This window comes from Macaca thibetana, chromosome 7 (assembly GCF_024542745.1).
Source record: "Macaca thibetana thibetana isolate TM-01 chromosome 7, ASM2454274v1, whole genome shotgun sequence".
NCBI lineage: Eukaryota > Metazoa > Chordata > Mammalia > Primates > Cercopithecidae > Macaca > Macaca thibetana.
The window spans coordinates 95454211-95472186 of NC_065584.1; the positions used below are offsets into that span (position 1 = coordinate 95454211).

General features: G+C 37.2%; 1 long non-coding RNA gene across 1 annotated transcript in view; it reads right to left on the reverse strand.

Moving 5' to 3' along the window:
* The window catches only part of LOC126959374 (uncharacterized), a 30114-nt gene extending 12855 nt beyond the window's left edge, over positions 1–17259 (reverse strand). The window contains exon 1 of the long non-coding RNA XR_007727509.1: positions 17164–17259. This is a non-coding gene — a long non-coding RNA (uncharacterized LOC126959374). The remainder of the gene's footprint in view (positions 1–17163) is intronic.
* Between the last annotated feature and the right edge of the window lie 717 nt (positions 17260–17976).

Consider the following 17976-nt stretch of genomic DNA (forward strand, 5'->3'; position numbering starts at 1 on the left):
GTTCTCTAATTTCTAAAAGTGATTTCTAACTTAAAAATAATAATTAGGTTGAAGCAACCAGATACCTTCTCAACCATGATCTTACATGTAAAGTGCCTGGTATAGAGCTCAGCATATTGTCATTCTCACGAGTGGCAGGTAATTAAAATGATGTGTCAGTGCCTATTCACTTCATTTCCTCATCTTTAGTGGTGGGCAAAAGGAGCTACAAGGGAAAGAGAGAACGGCTTTTCACCTACTTATTCAACCTTTTAAGCAAGTCTGCCTAGGGATCATCTGCTTGCAGGAGAATTGCTGTTCCTCTGTATGCATGAATTTTAGCACAATCCCTCAATGAGCTAGGCTCACCAAGTTTAATTCATTTAACACTCCAATACTAGCAAAATTTGTTAAGATTTTCTTGCTTGGTATTTGTGGAAATTGGTGAGTGGAAAAAAAAAACGAAGAACAAATAGCTCTGGGCAAAACCAGGCATCTGAGAACAGATGGTGTGTGAGCTTCTACCGCTGAGCGTAGCTGATAAACCATAACAGTGACCTGTTCCGACACACAACTACTGGGAGTTTCGTGAGAAACTGGAGAATTCCCAGCAAAGCCAAAACGTTCCCGAGTGACCTTGACTTTATTTTGTCATAACACCACTAGACGTATCTTTACTGGTGGCATTATGGGATAACAGCAATATAAAAGTCCTTTTTAATAGAAATACTATAGGAAATATGTGGCCTCATCATGCTGTAGAGAAGATACAGACATTGATACCCTCAAAACAAATCTACAGTGACCTGGGGTATTCAGGCATTAGTCTGATTCCAGAAGGATTTTCACAAGTTTGGGAAAATCACAAGTCCTTAGTGACTGTGTATTCAACCTCCATCTTTTACCCACCATTGCTCTCTTCCCTGAAAAAGTACAAAATAAGTCAAAAATAGCAAAAAGAAACCATTTAACTTGGCCAAATAGCTCTTTTAAATCAGGGATGCAATTGTTTTAACAGTATTCTAATCTGGAAACCTTAAGGTCATTTGTTATCCAGAATTTCCAATCAATGTTCCACATTCATTTTTGTCCTTTAATCCTAGGGATTATTTCTTTAACTGTCTCTCAAATCTGTGCCTTTCTGTCTTCCTCATTGTCAATCACACTTTTAATTCATACCCATATCATTTCAAACCTGGAACACTGTGACAGCCTCCCATCTGGTCTCTTTGTCTTGCATATAGTGATCATATCCTGTAGCTGTGAGAACACTTTGAGAAACTTCTCTTCTCGGACCCCGTGTATGTCCTGAGGGCCTCTGCCGACACCACAAACCCTCTCAGATAATGAGTTATTAACTTAGTTTAGCCAATATATGATATAACCTAACTATTTCTGCCATATTAATTTCCACATATTTTCACACAGCCAAAAATCTTATGTCTCAGTATCCCTCTACTTCACTGCCTAAATTCAAAGCCTACCATAGATCAGACTTGTATAGGCACAGCCATTTATTCATTCAACAAATATTTATTGAGTCTGCTCTGTAAAAGGCACTGTGTTCAGTGCAAGGAATGTAGCAACGGATACAACATTGACCCTTTCCCTATGGAGCTTATGTCCTAGTGGGAGGAGACAGACAATAAATGGATAAGTAAAATATATATAGTGTATGATATTATGATAAATGTGGGAGAGGAAAATAGGGCAGGGAAAGCGGATCGAGAACACCAGTTATCACTGTGCTGTTGCAACTTGTAAAAGGGGAAGTAAAAGACTAGAAAGAGATGAGAGAGTAAACCATGGCTGGCATTTGGGTAAAGAAAAGTTTATGCAGAGAGAATATCCATTGCACAGCCTTGAGGTCAAAGCGGGTCACATCTTTTAAAAAGTATATTATTATTATAGCAAGAATACCTGGGAAGCTGGAGTGCAGGGAAAGAAAAGGATGACAGTAGTAGGGGATATTGTTGGAGAGATGACAGAAGGCCACATTTGTAGAACCTTTAGGCCATTTCAAGGACTTAGGCTTTCCCGGAGGGGGTGGAAACCCACCATTAGCAGGTTATAAGCAAATATGCAGCATGGATCATTTAGATGCTGTTACTCGTAGACCGAATGGGAGCAAGGCTCAAAGAAGACAGTCTAGTTAGAAGACAATGGTGATAGTCCAGATGATGATAATGATGCCTTGTCCCAAGGGGACAGCAGTAGCTGGTGACAAGCAATTACATTCTAGGTATGTTTTAAATATTGAACATAAAGGAATTGACACTGAACTATATGTGAAGTGTGAGAGAAGAGTTGAGAATAATGGCAAAAACATGTAGAATGATGGCATTACAGCTTGCTGAGACTGGAGAAGAGGTAAGAAGAGCAGGTATGGGGCAGAAATTATCAACAATTTGGCTTTGTGTATGGAAAGTTTGGTAAACTCACTGAATAGCTCAATAAACATGATGAGTAGGCAGCTGGAGATACAAATACAGAGTCCAGACAGTAGTCTAAAGATTTGCATTTGTAAGTCATTAGCAAATTACTTTATAATGGTTTCTACTTTGTGGATGAGCTGGAAATAAAGGTCATCAGCTGAGAGTGAGAATGGGGAACAGTGGATTGGAAGTTTGAAGAGTTAGAAAGAATCATGAAATAGTGGTCTAGGAGAGCAGTGGAATCAACAGATTAGGGATGTGATATGATTTCCTGTTGCTGACTTGAGCTGATGATGATGCTTGTCTCTTTTACACATGTGAGTGCAGGCAGAGCTGACTGAGCGTACAATTTAACAACTTCCCTGACTTCTGTCCCATAAAGCTCCAAAGGTTTCTTGGGAATGCACGCTCTCGCACGTCTCAAACCCTTTGTGTTCCTCTTTCCTACATACCTTTCATTTCTTGTGTTCTGTTATTTAAATCATAACGAACTTTTAAAGCCATTCTCATGTCCTTCATCCTTTATCAATTTTCTTTCTGATTTCACCTAGTATTTATTTATACCGCCTATCATATATCCCAGAATTTTATTTAATAATGAATAGTAGAGTAATAGAGTGAAAAACTTTGGAGTAAAAATAATTGGAATTAAATTTTGGCTATGTCACATATTATCTGAGAGATCTAGGAAAGTCACTTAATTTCTTTAAACTCCAATTTATTCTTTTAAAGAATGAGAACAAATGTAATAATCTTATCTCACAAAGTTCTAAGAATTTAATGAGAAGTGATCTCAAAATAGTTTGTAAATTATATGGGGTTAAATAAATTGAAGATTGTATTATTCAATTTTATATTTTCCATAAATTATATTAATAAATTTAGTTTTCTTTCCCAAAGTAGATTTTAAGATCTTTAGCTATAAGGATTTCAGATCTATTTTATCTCTTACTGCAACCAGCCTAGTAACTTGTCTTACACACGGCAGAAATTTAATAAAAATAAAGTTGTTAAATAAAACCTTAGTAAAAATAATTCAGTCATTTTAAGAATAAATTAGTAAAAATGAACGCACTTTAATGAAGGATTTTTACCCAGGAAATTCCAGAATTTATAATACAAACAGAATATAACCCACATATTGGTTAAGATTCTTTTAATTTGAGGTTGTCAGATTTAGCAAATAAACAACCAGGATGACCAGTTAAATTTAAATTTCAAGTAAACAAAAAATAATTTTTAGTACACATATATGTTTCATGCAATATTAGGGACATACCTATACTAAGACATTTTTCCTTCTGTTTGTCTGGTTTTGAATTTAACTGGGTACCAGGGTTTGAATATTTGTCTCCTCCAAAACTCATGTTGAAATTTAACAGCCATTGTGATGATATTGAGAAGTGGGACTTTTGAGAGGTGTTCACGTTACAAGAGTCCTTCCCTGGTGAGTAGACTAGTGCCATGATGAGGAGACTGGGTTTGTTATCATGAGAGTGTGATCATCCCCTCTCTTGCTTTCTCTCTCTCTCGTGGTCTCTTGCCCTTCTGCTTTCCCCCAAATAGGACACAGCAATAAGGCCCGGTTAGATATTGACACCTTGATATTTGATTTTCCAGTGTCCAGAACCATGAGCCAGTATATTTCTATTTGTTGTAATTGCCCAGCCTCTGGTATTTGGTTGCAGCAGGACGAAACAGACTAAGACATTGGGCATACTCTATTTTATTTGGCAACCCTATAAATTTAGTTACAAATTAAAGGAATCCAACTCAAAGTAGCTTAGATCAAAAAAGAATAATTTAATGGACCATTTGTCCGAACTGTTGGCAGGGCAGGAAGTAAAGCAGCCTCTTGGTCAGTGGGGCAGAATGCGCAAATATCATCAGAAGTTTGGCTATTATTAACCTTTGCTTTTCTCTGTAGGAGCTTCATTACCTCTGATGGTCTCATTCTGCCAGACACTTTGGGCTCACATCTTTCTAGAGCTGTCATCACACAAAATAAAGACTTTTTAAATAAGTTTAAATCACATAATCCCAGGCAAGGTCTAGGTTGATCGACCAGGACCAGGTCACCTGTCCATCCCCCAGAGCCATAACTGTAGAGAATGAAATGTGATCTTCAGATTGGGAAACCTTTCCACACCTAGACCATATCCTCTGACCACGTAAGTAGATGGAGGCACCATTTCAGATCACGTATTTGTATAAGGAAGGAGAAACTGTTTCTCCAAAACAGGGAGAAAGAGATTCCCCCCAGCAAAAAGAGAAGAGATTCAGAACAGAAAAAGTAATAAATATTCACTATTACTTGAAATGTGAACAAATGGATTTCCTTTTAACATTATTAAACTGACTTCTTTCCCTCATTTTGACTGACAGCTTCATGGAAATCTGCGTAATCTCTCCCGCTGTGATATGTATGTAGGTACATGGCTCAAAATTCTTGTGAGTCCTCACTCAAAACCTTGAATTAATTTTTGGATAGTTTTACACAACTTTAGATTCAAATCTATCAATCAAACTGTCCCAAGCTTTTATTCTTTTGCCTTGATAGAGGGCATTCCACATGAAATAAGAGGCCCGTGTTTCCTAATTTAGTAAGACAGGTTGTAGATCCTTTCTCAAATCTTTATAACTGGTACTTGAGAACTCTGCAAATAAATTCTAGAAAATATATGCAAGTCTAAGTGACCAGTTCAGAATTTTATCTCCTGAAGAAGCTGGCCAGGCATTTTAGAATGAAATACATGCATTGCCCAGACTCTAAATTGGAAATGAGCATGTTTTAAACAAGTCCAGTGGAAAAGAATTAACAGTAGAACTAAAAACACCATATGCTTGTAACAGGAAAAGTCTCTCAGAGCAATATGCTATAATGATATAATTGAGTAAGGACCCAATTACATCAGGACAAAAGCTAAGATGCAGTGAGTAAGTTAGGCCTGATAACTCATGTTGCCTAGTTAAATTTACATATAAAAAACAAGGAGAATCTTATTGCCTTTTATTTATATTATAGAACAAAAATATCTCCGGTCGGACTTCTGCTTTTAGTAATAATGTACTAGGCAATTTGGACTGGTGAGGATAACCAGAAAAGTCATTTATATCTTCTCTTTGAAGATACAAAATTGCTATCAGGACACTGCAAAGTGGCTAGGCCAGGATACAGAGGAGGAAAGAGATCTAATGAACAGGAGCCTGAGATTTGGAATCATTTTTCTCCTGGGGGAAGTTGCCAATCAAAATGGGGTGGTTGAGAGGAGAAGAGATCATCGATGATTATGACCACCCAAGAAGACTAGAGAATCAGAGAACAGAGTCTGGAACTTGGCAAAGGGGACCCAGATGAACATCCTTGTTTAAGCAGATCCACAGAAGAATTCACAGCTTAGGAGGAAGAGTAAAGTGGATGTTGACAGTCTCTCATAGAAATTGCAGCTCAGCTTTGAATCTTCCTAACCAATAAATTGGATGAAGAAAATTCCATTTTGATATTGCATCCAGTACCTGGTAGAAACAACTGTTAATCATCTCTAAAGGAGGGGAAATTATCCTAGCTCTTACACTATTTCTACAAATAATTTTAAAAATATAACTTAAAGCACACAATAAAATTTCACCAGTTTATAAAAAAAAAAGTAACATGAATAAAAGCCAGCAAAAACCTAAAGCACTACATACACAAAGCTGTTCAAAAGCTTGAGGGATTGGAACTATCAAACACAGAATTTAAAATATTCAGGCCTACTATATACCAGGACATGGAACATAACTCACAGGTCAAAGAAAAAGTCAAAATGAGAATTAAAAAGATATCTGAAGCTGGGTGATAATAAAAAAGTATGATACCTAAAAACAATGAAAGACATCTAAAGCCATGCTTAAAGGAATATTTCTAGCCTTAAATGCACACCTTGGTAAATAAGAAAGGCTGAAAGGTAATAAATTAAAAATTCGTCTCAGGTAAGAAAGAGAACAAACCAGACCCAAAAGAAGTAGAAAAAATGAAATAATGAATATAAGAGCAAAAATTAATTAAAAGTGACTGCATCATAAAGAGAATCAAGACAGCTAAAAGTTGTTCACTGGAAAATAAAAATAAAAATTGCTGTAGTTGTAATGAATTTGTTCAAGAAATATCTGAGAAGGAGCAAGTAACTTATATCTGAGCCATAACCACTAATCCTATGATAAAAGGTTCAAGTATAAAAGAGGATAAAAGAAGATATTTTTGACAAAACTTGTGTTAATAAATTTCAAAATTTAGATAAAAAGGCAAACTTCTAAAAAATTTATTTAGCAAAATAAATACAAAAATGAATGGGAGCATTGACTAACACCACTACTTAAAAAAAAAAATTGAATCGATAATGTAAAATTCTTGCCTCAAGGAAAACTCTTCTATAAATTAATGATAAGGAAAAGGCAACCAATTAGAAAAATTGACACCAGCCTTGTAAAGGGATTTCATAAAAGACTATGTCCATATGATCAAAAACATACAAAAAAGCACTCAACATTATCGTGTATAATAGAAATAAAATTAGAATCATGTATAATAGAAACAAAGTGATACTACTAAATATCTACCAGAATGTCTAAATTAAAAGAAATACAAAAACAGAAAAACTGGCTGTGTGAAGCAATGCAAACACATCCAGTTGTGTAAATTGGTCACATCCACTTTGAGAAACTGTTTAAGAATTTTTTCTAACATTGAGGATATGCATCTTGTATGATTTCTTAATTTGATTCCTAGGTATATACCCAGCAAAATGTGTTCAAATATCCACCATGAGACAGTGATATGGTTTGGCTGTGTCCCCACCCAAATCTCATCTTGAATTGTAATCCTCATAATCCCCATGGGTTGAGGGAGGATCCAGGAGAGAGGTGACTGGATCATGGCGGCAGTTTTTCCAATGCTGTTCTTGTGATAGTGAGTCAGTTGTCACGACATCTAATGGTTTTCTACCGCAGTTTTTACTGCTCTTTCTCACACATATAAGACATGCCTGCTTTCCCTCCCACCATAATTGTTAAGTTTCCTGAGGCCTCCCCAGCATTGCAGAACTGGGAGTCAATTAAACTTCCTTTGTTTATAAATTACCCAGTCTTGGGCAGTATCTTGGGTAGTAGCAGTGTGAGAACAGACTAATACACATACAAGAAAGTTCATAGAGACATCATTTTTAATAAACTTAAACTAAAACAACCCAACTGTCCAACAATAACAGAATGGGTAAATAATTACAATCCCATAATAATGGAATATACAAGAAGACTTATGAACTACAGTTTCCCATAGTAACTTAATGAATCTCTCAAACACAATGGATATAAATGAAGCCAGACACAATAGAATATAAAGTTTACATAAAGTTCAAAAGAAGACAAGACTCAACTGCCATGTTTAAGGATGCATATGTAGGTGGTCAGTGTATAAAGAGAGCAAATAAATAATGTTCTCAAAAGTCAGAAGTGTAGTGATCTTTGGAAGAAGGAATGGTGCTGTGATTGGGAACAGATTTGCTGGAGACAGGGTTTCTGGGAGCATTCTAACTTTTGACACAGTGTGGATTACACATGCATGTGTTGATAATAACTCATTGAACTCCTTTGTGTGTGTCATTGATACTTTTTTGTGTGTGTTTTATATTTACAATAATTAAAGCTTTAAGATAAGGTTAATAAATAAGATCTTCATGTATGTCATTATTCATATAAATATGTAAAATAAGAATAAAACAAGGTTTGTCAATCACTTGGAACTTTTAAATTACTCCTCAGGTTGCCACAGGATCACAGAGCAGATAGCTAACAATCCTCTCCTCCACCCACACATTTCTAAAGAAAAAGAGAGTTTTTCTCTTGGCTCTCTCAGAAACTTGATAACATTTAGTCTCTCCTATTCATTTCTTTCTGAAATCTTACTTTGTTATCTCATGGTCTATGAACATGGGATGCCAATTAAAAATTATTTAATTTTTCTCATAGGAGATTTCAAAATATAAGGGGTTGGTGTGCAGTTGAACTCCCAAGTGTCAGAGAGTATGCAAAAAGATGGCCAACATACTTTTCAAAACACAGCAAACTTTATATGTCACATTTAGACTATGACTTCATTTATGTGCCATTAGCCCAGCTTAAGACATATATTTCTCATGTATTTCTAAACACAGAAATTTGTAGAGACTGAGTTCAGAGGATAATCACCCAACACATATCTCTGGTCCCTTGTCATACAGTTTCTGCATAAGCCAGAGAGACAACTGTGGGGAGGGTCAGATATTTGATGCCTTTTACAGTACTCTCAGTATCACTGTGTAGTAACATGACTGGTTGTACAAGCCAAAAATCTTAAACTTTTGAGAAAGATATAAGAACATATATTTTATGACCAATATATGTATCAAATAGCCATGCCAACTAACCATCGTGGAAAGATCATAGGATTCAGAAAATATAGGTTCAAATTCTAATCCTGTCTCTTACTGGTATGTGATCCAGGACCATTTTCAGTGTGGACATCAATTTCCCATCTACATTGACAGTGAACATTATATGAGATAACGCAAGTGTAAGTGGCTAGCTGTTACTTGTGGTACGGGCTATACAGTAGGTGCTCCATAAATGTTGGTCAAGTATTCACAGAAAATTCCCAAAACAATAAATAGAATGCATTGGGGAATATTTTAAAGGAAAGACACAAGTTTGGAAAACATATCTTGAGAGATGGTTAATGCTTAACTTGATGGATTTTATTTTCCTTTGTCAAAGATCCAAAGAGAACTAGAAATAAAGTGTACACTCCTGTGGGATAGAGACCATTCTTCTGAGGTCCCTTTGAGGCTTCTTCCTTCCCTGCCCAGTAGTCAATGCTAGTGTTTCACAGGATTCTGAGGCTAGTCGTCTCCTCTTTCGGTTACATCTGCTCTCTCCTCACTCATCAATCCTCCCTGCTAAGTCACCATCTGTACACTGGCCACGTCCAAATCTCCATCTTCATCACCATTGTACCACCTGAGCTCCAAACCCCAGAATCATGGAAGAGATCCTTCCTGCATCAAGTCTGCAGCTCTTTTTCTTTTAAATGAATATTTTAATGCAGTTTGGAACACTTAAATGATGAGTTCTGACAGCACACTTCAGCCTGTGTTATATATATCTGAGAAGTCAGTCAAGCAGAGGTCTCCTGGAATGCTTCTTAAGTTTCCACTGGTGCTCTGAGGGATTCAGTTCACCTGGAGTTATGAATGATTCTGAGCCTCAGGCAGTAAATGAGCAGCTGTCTACACAGACATCTCCTTTAGTCTTCAGTTATTACCATGAGAGTCTCACGTACTTGCAGTGGAACTGTTACTGGTATAATAGTCCTGTCATATACAAATTTTGATTCATTTAATTTTTAAGGAATTCAGTTTTCTTTCGGCAAGAAGGACATAATTGAGTTTCCATGAAGGTGTAATTAAATACAGTGTATGTTGACCTTGCGGAGATTTAACTCACTTCACACAGGTTTGTATTCCAATGCCTTCAAATAATTTCCATCAAAATAATAGGTGTTTCCCTGGAAAATAGTAACAGAAAATGTGTTCACCATGTCTTCCCCAGTCCTTCAATGACTTAGCAGTCCATTACAGAGTTTCAGGCAATAGGTTGGAAACTGAGACTCTCCCAATAACTTAAAAACTCAACTGACTACAAAAGCTCAATCCAGCATTGCGGTTTGAGGAAGCAGACAAAAAAGACTAGCTTGTAGATTCAAAGGAACTAACATGATCTATGATAGAGATGCTTATCTCCCTTATCTAAATTTTTTGAAAAAAACTACTCAGCACATTTCCTTTTTTCTCCTCCCTCACTCTTCACGTCTTTGTAATTTGTCTTGGGCCCCTACGCACCCCTAAGAATGCTCCAGCTAAGTCCACCAATGACTTATTCACTCCTTAAAATTATATAGATGTTTATCAATCCTCACGGTTTACTTTACTTCCTTGAAATGTACCACACTTGGCCTTCACTTCTTTCTTGACATGTTCTTTTTCCTTGATTTCTGTGGGAATGAATTCTCCCTCTGGGTTTCCTCCTACTTCTCTGGTATTTCTTCTTAGCCCTCTCTCCAAATCATAATAGCTTTTTTTTCCAACTGGCACAAAATAGTTTCTATTCTGAAAGTAAACACACCATAGTAATATATACCTTCTTAGACATCCCAAATGAATGTTTCATAGGCAACTTAAACTCCACACTGAAACAATCGGACTCCATATTTTCTCCCTGGAACAGGTTCTTTGTACTGAGTTCCCTATCAATCAAAGGTATCACTGCCTTGCAGTTTCTTGGAACATAAATTTGTGTATTCTTCTGTGTTTCTTTGTATTTGGCTCCCATACTCAAGTAGTCAACAGTCTCCTTTGATTCTGTCTCCTGATAATTGCTGACTCTCCAGACTTTTATCCATTCCACTAACCTTTCACTGCATTCAGATCTCCACAATGACTCACCTGTAAGTCAAAACTTCTATTGGCCTAGTAAGAAAATATAAATTCTTAATCCTTTACAGACTGACCTCTGCTTAATTATCCAGTCTATTTTTTAATTCTATTCTTACCATTGAATTCTATATTTAAACCAATTCATTCTACCAGTAGTTTTCCCCAAAAATGTGTTCTGACAAGAGAAAGCATTCATTATCAATTTCCTAATGATATAAAGCCTTTTTTTTTTTTTTTTTTTTTTTTTTTTTTTTTTGCCTTTTCCCTATTTCTGCTTGGGTCATGACCTTACCCCAACAAGGAAGATGCCCTTCTTGCATAGCCCTATATCTTGAGCTTATGGATGATTTATTGCAACTGGCTGTTACTTCTCTCCCTTGAGCTCATGGAGGGTGTCTTGCCTGATTATATTTCAAGCTGTGAGTAACACGGTTTCTAAAAGTGTAATAAGTTGTGTTGACTATTGAATGAATCAAAGAGCATCCAAAGTCCCACTGGGAACACAGAGGAGGGAGCAGTACATGCAGGTTCTGGAATGACTAAGTGTTTCATAATGGAAATGATATTAGGACTGGGTCTTACAAGAATGTGAAGAGTGATACACAATTATGTGTCTATTATTGAAGAGATACCTTGGTTATGTTTATCCTTGCAACATAAGGTAAAATGCATCTGGTTATTCCGGCCATCCTTCTGATTCAAACTATCCCCTTTCCTGGTATGATATTTAAATTAGATGTTAGTCAACATTGGCCAATACATGAAACTCACTGATTCTAGCTATGGAAGAAAGTGACCTAATTCTGAATAGTGTCCACTATCCAGGCCAATACTTTGTGAGTTGAACAAAGTTAAATGGAAATAAGAGATTAAATTAGTATGATTTCAGCTTGTACATTTAATCAGCATAAGTTAGAGAACAAAGACAGGCCAGGGAGGCAGTGAGGCTCATGGCGGGAGTTTATTGTATCACTGTTGTTCAATTACATGGCTGCTTCCTCCTCCAGTCCCTATGTTATAAAACTGGTGGGCCTGGGGCTGCCTTTGGATTACAGCCCCTTGAAGTGATAAACATGCTGTTTCTCTGGGATTTGCCCCAGGAGATAAACATCTCCGATGGATTTTTCTGACAAAGGCAAGAAAGCTAATAATTGCAATGTCAGGCAAAGAAAAAAAGTGAAAACTAATTCAGTGGGATCCCTTATGAAAGAAGGAAGAAGAGCAAAAGATGTTTCACAACTGGAAGCATGAATTGTCAAAGCCTTTTGAGGATCTTTTGAATAAGCACATCCGCCAGGTTATAAATAATGACAACAGACAGTAATTTGCATGGATTAGGGTTGTTAACATTTATCAATTTCTGCATTGTAAGATACTCCCAAATTCTGGATGAGGAGTGTCTCTTTGTAGTGAAGGATTGATAGTGGGAGTAAAAGAATCTGATGAATTTAAAACTCAGATGAGAGAAAGCAAAGCTGTCCAGATCTAAACGGAGATACCATTAGTAGTTCCCATAAATCAAATCATGTTTATAGTGAGGATACAGTTGAATTGCCATCTGGACTTTTTAACCTCGACATTTATTTCCGAATCATTCCCTAATATTGGAAGTAAACTTAACCCTTGCTTTCATCTCCAGGGTTTGCCTTGATGCCAGTTTTTTTCTCTTTAAGAGAAATGATCTGATTTTTGATAAGGACAGAATGCCATGTGTGGCATGAAGTTGGAAGAACCAGAGAAATTCTTGTGTAACGTTAAGCTATAAAAGAAAGAAAACATACTTAGCTTTAAACCACATCAGCTGAGAAGAATTTAAAGTGAAGTCAGGGGTTGGGAAAAAGCAGGAAATCTATATTTCGTCTGCTTAAGATTGGGGCACCTAAATGAAGTTAAAATATATAATTATTTGATTTCTTTCCCCCCAAAAAAATCCTATGTACATATAGAAAGGTTTGACTACAAATAGAGAGAAATCCACATAGATTTTCAACAACTAAGACTAAAGCTCTCATTAAATGACTAAATAATCAAGTCACATATATCTTGAACTTTTTGGAACTCTTATTTTTCTTTTAAAATTTTCTATTGACAATGTTTACAGTGACAAAAAGAAAAAGCCAAACTTCACATATGAAGTACTCTTTTTTTTTTTTTTTTTTTTTTTTTTTTTTTTTTTTGAGACAGAGGCTACAGTGCAGTGTTGCCATCTCAGCTCACTGCAAACTCCGCCTCTGGGTTCAAGCGATTCTCCTGCCTCAGTCTCCAAAGTTGCGGGGATTACAGGCACCCGCCACCATGCCCATCTAATTTTTGTATTTTTAATAGGGACTGGGCTTCACCATGTTTGCCAAGCTGGTCTCAAACTCCTCACCTCAAATGATGCACCATGTCCGCCCTCTTTTATTTTTAATCTTTAGACTTCAACACTTTACAAGGTGGGACTCATCAACTGCTTTAGTAATTAGTATAATGTTAAACATAAATCAAGTGGCTCAACAGGAAAGAGAACCTTAGGGTAGGTATTGGCAGTGATGGTGATGGGTGAGGGGTGGTGCTGAACAGTGGATACATTGCTTTCTCTGGACCTGACGGGACAGACGAGGCGTGTGGATTCTTCTTGGAACAAATTTGGAAACAAATTATGAGAACACATCTTTGACTATTCAGATATTGCTATCCTATATAATAGAAAACCATTGCTTTAAGGGAATAGACATTTATGATTGAAGGGAAGTTTGTAAGCTGCAAGGCTATATAGTGGAAAGGATGAAGAATATAGACTTGGGAAATAGAAACACATAGGCTCAAATTTCAGATGTCACTTATTGGTGAAACAAAGTTCAACAAGTTTCTTAAATTCCCCTGAGTCAAAATTGGTATTACCCTTAAACTGAAGATAACAGCATCTAGCTGGAAGTTTTAACATGAAACCTAAATTATAAACAGTGCAGGTCATGACTGGATATATGGGTAGGTGATAGCTGATGTTCTATATAAATAAAACATTTAAAAAATGGGTTTTGTGTCAAATCATGAGATGATGGATGGGTGCAGCCCAAGCAACATGTGTGAAATTCACATTTGAGAGGCTTAAATAACCCCTAGAAAAACATGAAGAAACAATGAACAAGACAACCTGTGGTTTCAGACGTCAGCCTCAAACTCCAATTCAGAATGGCCGGCAATCCATAGTGATGGCTCCAACAGGCATGCAAGTGACTTTTCACCCAAGAATGTGCTGTGTTCCAGGGCAGTTAGCAATTTCTCTGATGGTTAATGATCCTCCCTATCAACCCCGGTGGAAGACAGTTATTCACTGCTACCAAGTGCAGAACTTTTTCACTTACTTTACCATTTAACTGTGAATATTATTAAAGAAAAAGATCTTTTTCTCCTCCCTTCTAACATGTTAAACTAAGAATCTTCCCACTGTGAATTACTGGCATCTTACTTTTTGACTCCTTGACAAGAAGAGTTGGAGTTACTAAAATGCTGTCATTTAAAGTGTTGGAGTGGAAACCAGAACATTACCTATATCAAGAAGGGGTTCCTTCTCAGGCATTCAGGTCTGGATAACATTTGTGCAAAATGAATGGTCCATTTGGAAATGAGTGGTTGGAAAACAGTCTGAAACTTAATACAGAATGGTGAGTCAGACTTTAGAAGCAGGTACCTTAGCTCAGGCTGTTATAGCTTCCAGCTTAGACTTGGAGGCTTATAAACAATAGACATTTATTTCTCACAATTCTCTGGCTAGAAGTCCAAGACCAGGGAGCCAGCATGATCAGGTTCTGGTGAGGACCCTCTTCTAGGTTACAGATTGCTGACTTATATCTTCACATGGTGGAGAGAGACAGCCCTCTCTGGGGTCCCTTGTATAAGAACACTAATAGCATTCATGAGCACTCTGCCATCATGACTTAACTCCCAAATCCCCCACCTCGTAATGCCATCACATTTGTAGAAGTGTATTGGGATTTCAACATATTAATTTTGGGGGGACAAATAGTTAATTCACTGAAGCCCAAAGAAACAATCTTTTCAATTGCAGGATCTCTGAAATTAGCCTATCCTTTTCCCCCATGATACAGCTCTGATCTTGTTGTTAACATCTTTCTCAGAAGTTCAGCATTTCTAGTGCCAGGAGAACTAAATGTTAACTCCTGAGAAAAAATACATTCTTTCTCCCTGGAATGTGCTCTTTCATCTTCCAATTTTAAAGTGGAATGGAACATTTTTCTTTTCTCATTTTATACATGAACCAATTCTCTTGTCAATACCAACTGTATCTCGTCAGTGTCATTTATAGTTATTATGGAAAGTTAAATGGAATGAAATTTGATAAAAAATATAAACCACTTATTAAAGCTACCTAATTGGGGAAAGGTGAGTTTAATCTACTGTTTCATTTTTAAGTTTCTGTTTCCTCTCCTTTTCCTCATAAATAGGAAAAAAAAAATTGGCACAGAAACTTGGCTCTTGAGATTGTGAAGAAAGTTTATTCTACATGGAACTTGACACAAGCTGATCAGGGAATGTCTTTTGTCTGCAGACTTTCTTTAAAGAGAAGAATTGGTTTCTTAACTGCTTTCAAAGGTTGCCTTGATAAGTTTCTTTGTGTCATTGTATCTTTCATTTTGAGTTGAAGGTTTTTCACCCAGCCCTTATTATAGATGACCTAACATTTTGCTCCGGGGCTGATGCCAGAATCCTTTTCCTTTAGTTCCTGGCAAGGTTGCTGCCATTTCCTATCTCACGCCTTCCTGAATTTACCTAAACTGAAGTTCCAGGCTTTTGTTGAAATGCTTTTCTCCCTTCCGCTCTTGTGTACCCTGTGTCACATTATCTGCAAAAGGTTGCAACCAACTTCCCTTCACTGTGGACACAGGAAGGGGAAATGAAGAGGGGAGAAGTTACTGATCTGATTCTAGAGGTCAAGGGTGTGGGAGGGTGAATGTACATTTCTCAATAGCTTTCGCTGCCATGTGTGCTTTCCTTTGTTGACCATCCCTTGCTATTGTGTTGGGGAGTCTTTTAATAACACCCAGCAGAGTTGACTCAATGGCAATACCAAGATGAAAAAGACTTGGTTAAAAAAAAAATTATATGTGCACATTTGCCAGGCACATACGCAACAAATAACCAGCTATTTATTTCTGCAGGATATTCTGCGTCTGCAGCTTTTCTCACGTCATAGAGAGTATCAACGTACTTAATTCTCCCAGCGTCTCATTAAATTAAGTGTTCTTTCACCACTCTAAAGTGAATAAAACTATAAACAGAGAATTAGGGAGGAGCAGTCTGTTGTCTAAGATCACACAGCAAGTGAAAGGGCCACTGTTCAAAATCGATGCCCACCCCTGCTTTTTCAAACTTCCAAGCTGCTGTTAATGTATGAGCACACAGGCTGCTGACGTGGAAATCAAAGTTACAATCTAGGACAACTTTTTCACATCAAAAGGGCAGTGAGATTATCTTTTTGATTTAAATTATTCTCTTCTGGTGCAGCAGGCTAATTAATGTTAGTGTATTTCCATTTTTCCAGCCCAGAGATCCTTGGATGACTCTCAAAGTGCCTCACTTGCAACCTGGGTCTCTTGCAGGCCTTAATTAATGAGATTCCTCTGCTCCCACTGTCTCTGAAGGGCTGATGGTAGCCCTGTGGCTCTTCCATCCAGTTTGTGGTGATTACAAAAGGAGCCTCGGAGTCATGTAATAGGCAGGACCACTGCTCTTAACAGGGTCCAGCACCTGGGAGGGTAAGGCCTGGCATGGGGCTGGGACAAAGCATGTTTACAACACCCTGAAGAGTGAGCTTGAGCTTTTCAAGACCATTGAGAGGATACTTTCGAAAGTGCAGGAGTGCATTAATGAACACACAAATGTCTTTGATTTATTAGCATCCCTTTGATTTATTAGCATGAGAACTAATAGAATAACACATCAAAGGTAACATTTGCGTTATGAAGGGAGGGCTCTGTAAACATGAACAATGGAGAGAAAGAAAATAGACCTTCTGTAGAGATGTCATATCCATCCTCACACCTGCTTCTGGTCGGAAGATGCAATCCTTCATTCTGAGCATTTCCTCTGGCCAAGTCCATACTTTGGGGCCAGAATTAAAGGGAAAGAAAAAGAAAGAGAGAGAGAGAGGGAAGAAAACAGAAAGGAAAGACAGGAGAGGTGAAGCAGATAAATGGAAAAATCAGTGAGGACCCAGAGAAGTAATTGTTTGCACTTACTTTAAATGTTGAAAGTTGTCTTCTTCACTGCTTAATTCAAGGACAAATAGTGAAAGTATTTTCTAGAGGGAAATAATGAGGCATCGAGAGGTTAAGTGGGCGGCTGGGAGGAGCATCCAAGGCTCTGACTTTCCGTCCCCATCCAGCTGCTCTTCCTCCTCAGTTGGGGCCAAGTCCAAGACCACAAAAGACGCACTAGGCGTCCAAATAAAGCAAATAAAACAGAACATGCAAACCTTTATGCAGACTTAATCAAAGCAAATGGATGGGACATTTTAAAGATATAACTTTAACCAGACCATTGCCTAATGGCCATATTTTCAAGTCAAAATGTATCACAATCACATACTAATTTAAATGATCACTCTTACAGAAATTAGATAGGAAAATTTTAAAACTGTATGCATCTCTGAAACATTTAGAAATGCATTGCTCTCCAAAGCTAAATTTTGAGAGAAGCTGAGAGCTTACACATAATTTTTCTTCTCCACCCTTAACCTGCTTTTTATGTTACTTCCTTAATGGTCTTTCTTAAACAAACACAAAAGTAAAGATTTTCTTCTGATTTTAGAAGCAATAGGTACCTGTTTTAGAAAATTTGGAAAGCACACAAAAGTATCAACAATAAAAATAAAAGCCACCTATAAATGCAAACATACCTTTACTTTGGAGCACCATATGGGGTAAGAGGCACTGGGAGTTAGATATGAACTGACCCAGGTTTAGCCCCAGCTCTGTCCCTCAATATTGATGAGTCTCCAGGAAAATTACTTAGCCCTTTCAGGACTCACAATGTCCTTTGCAAAATGGAGG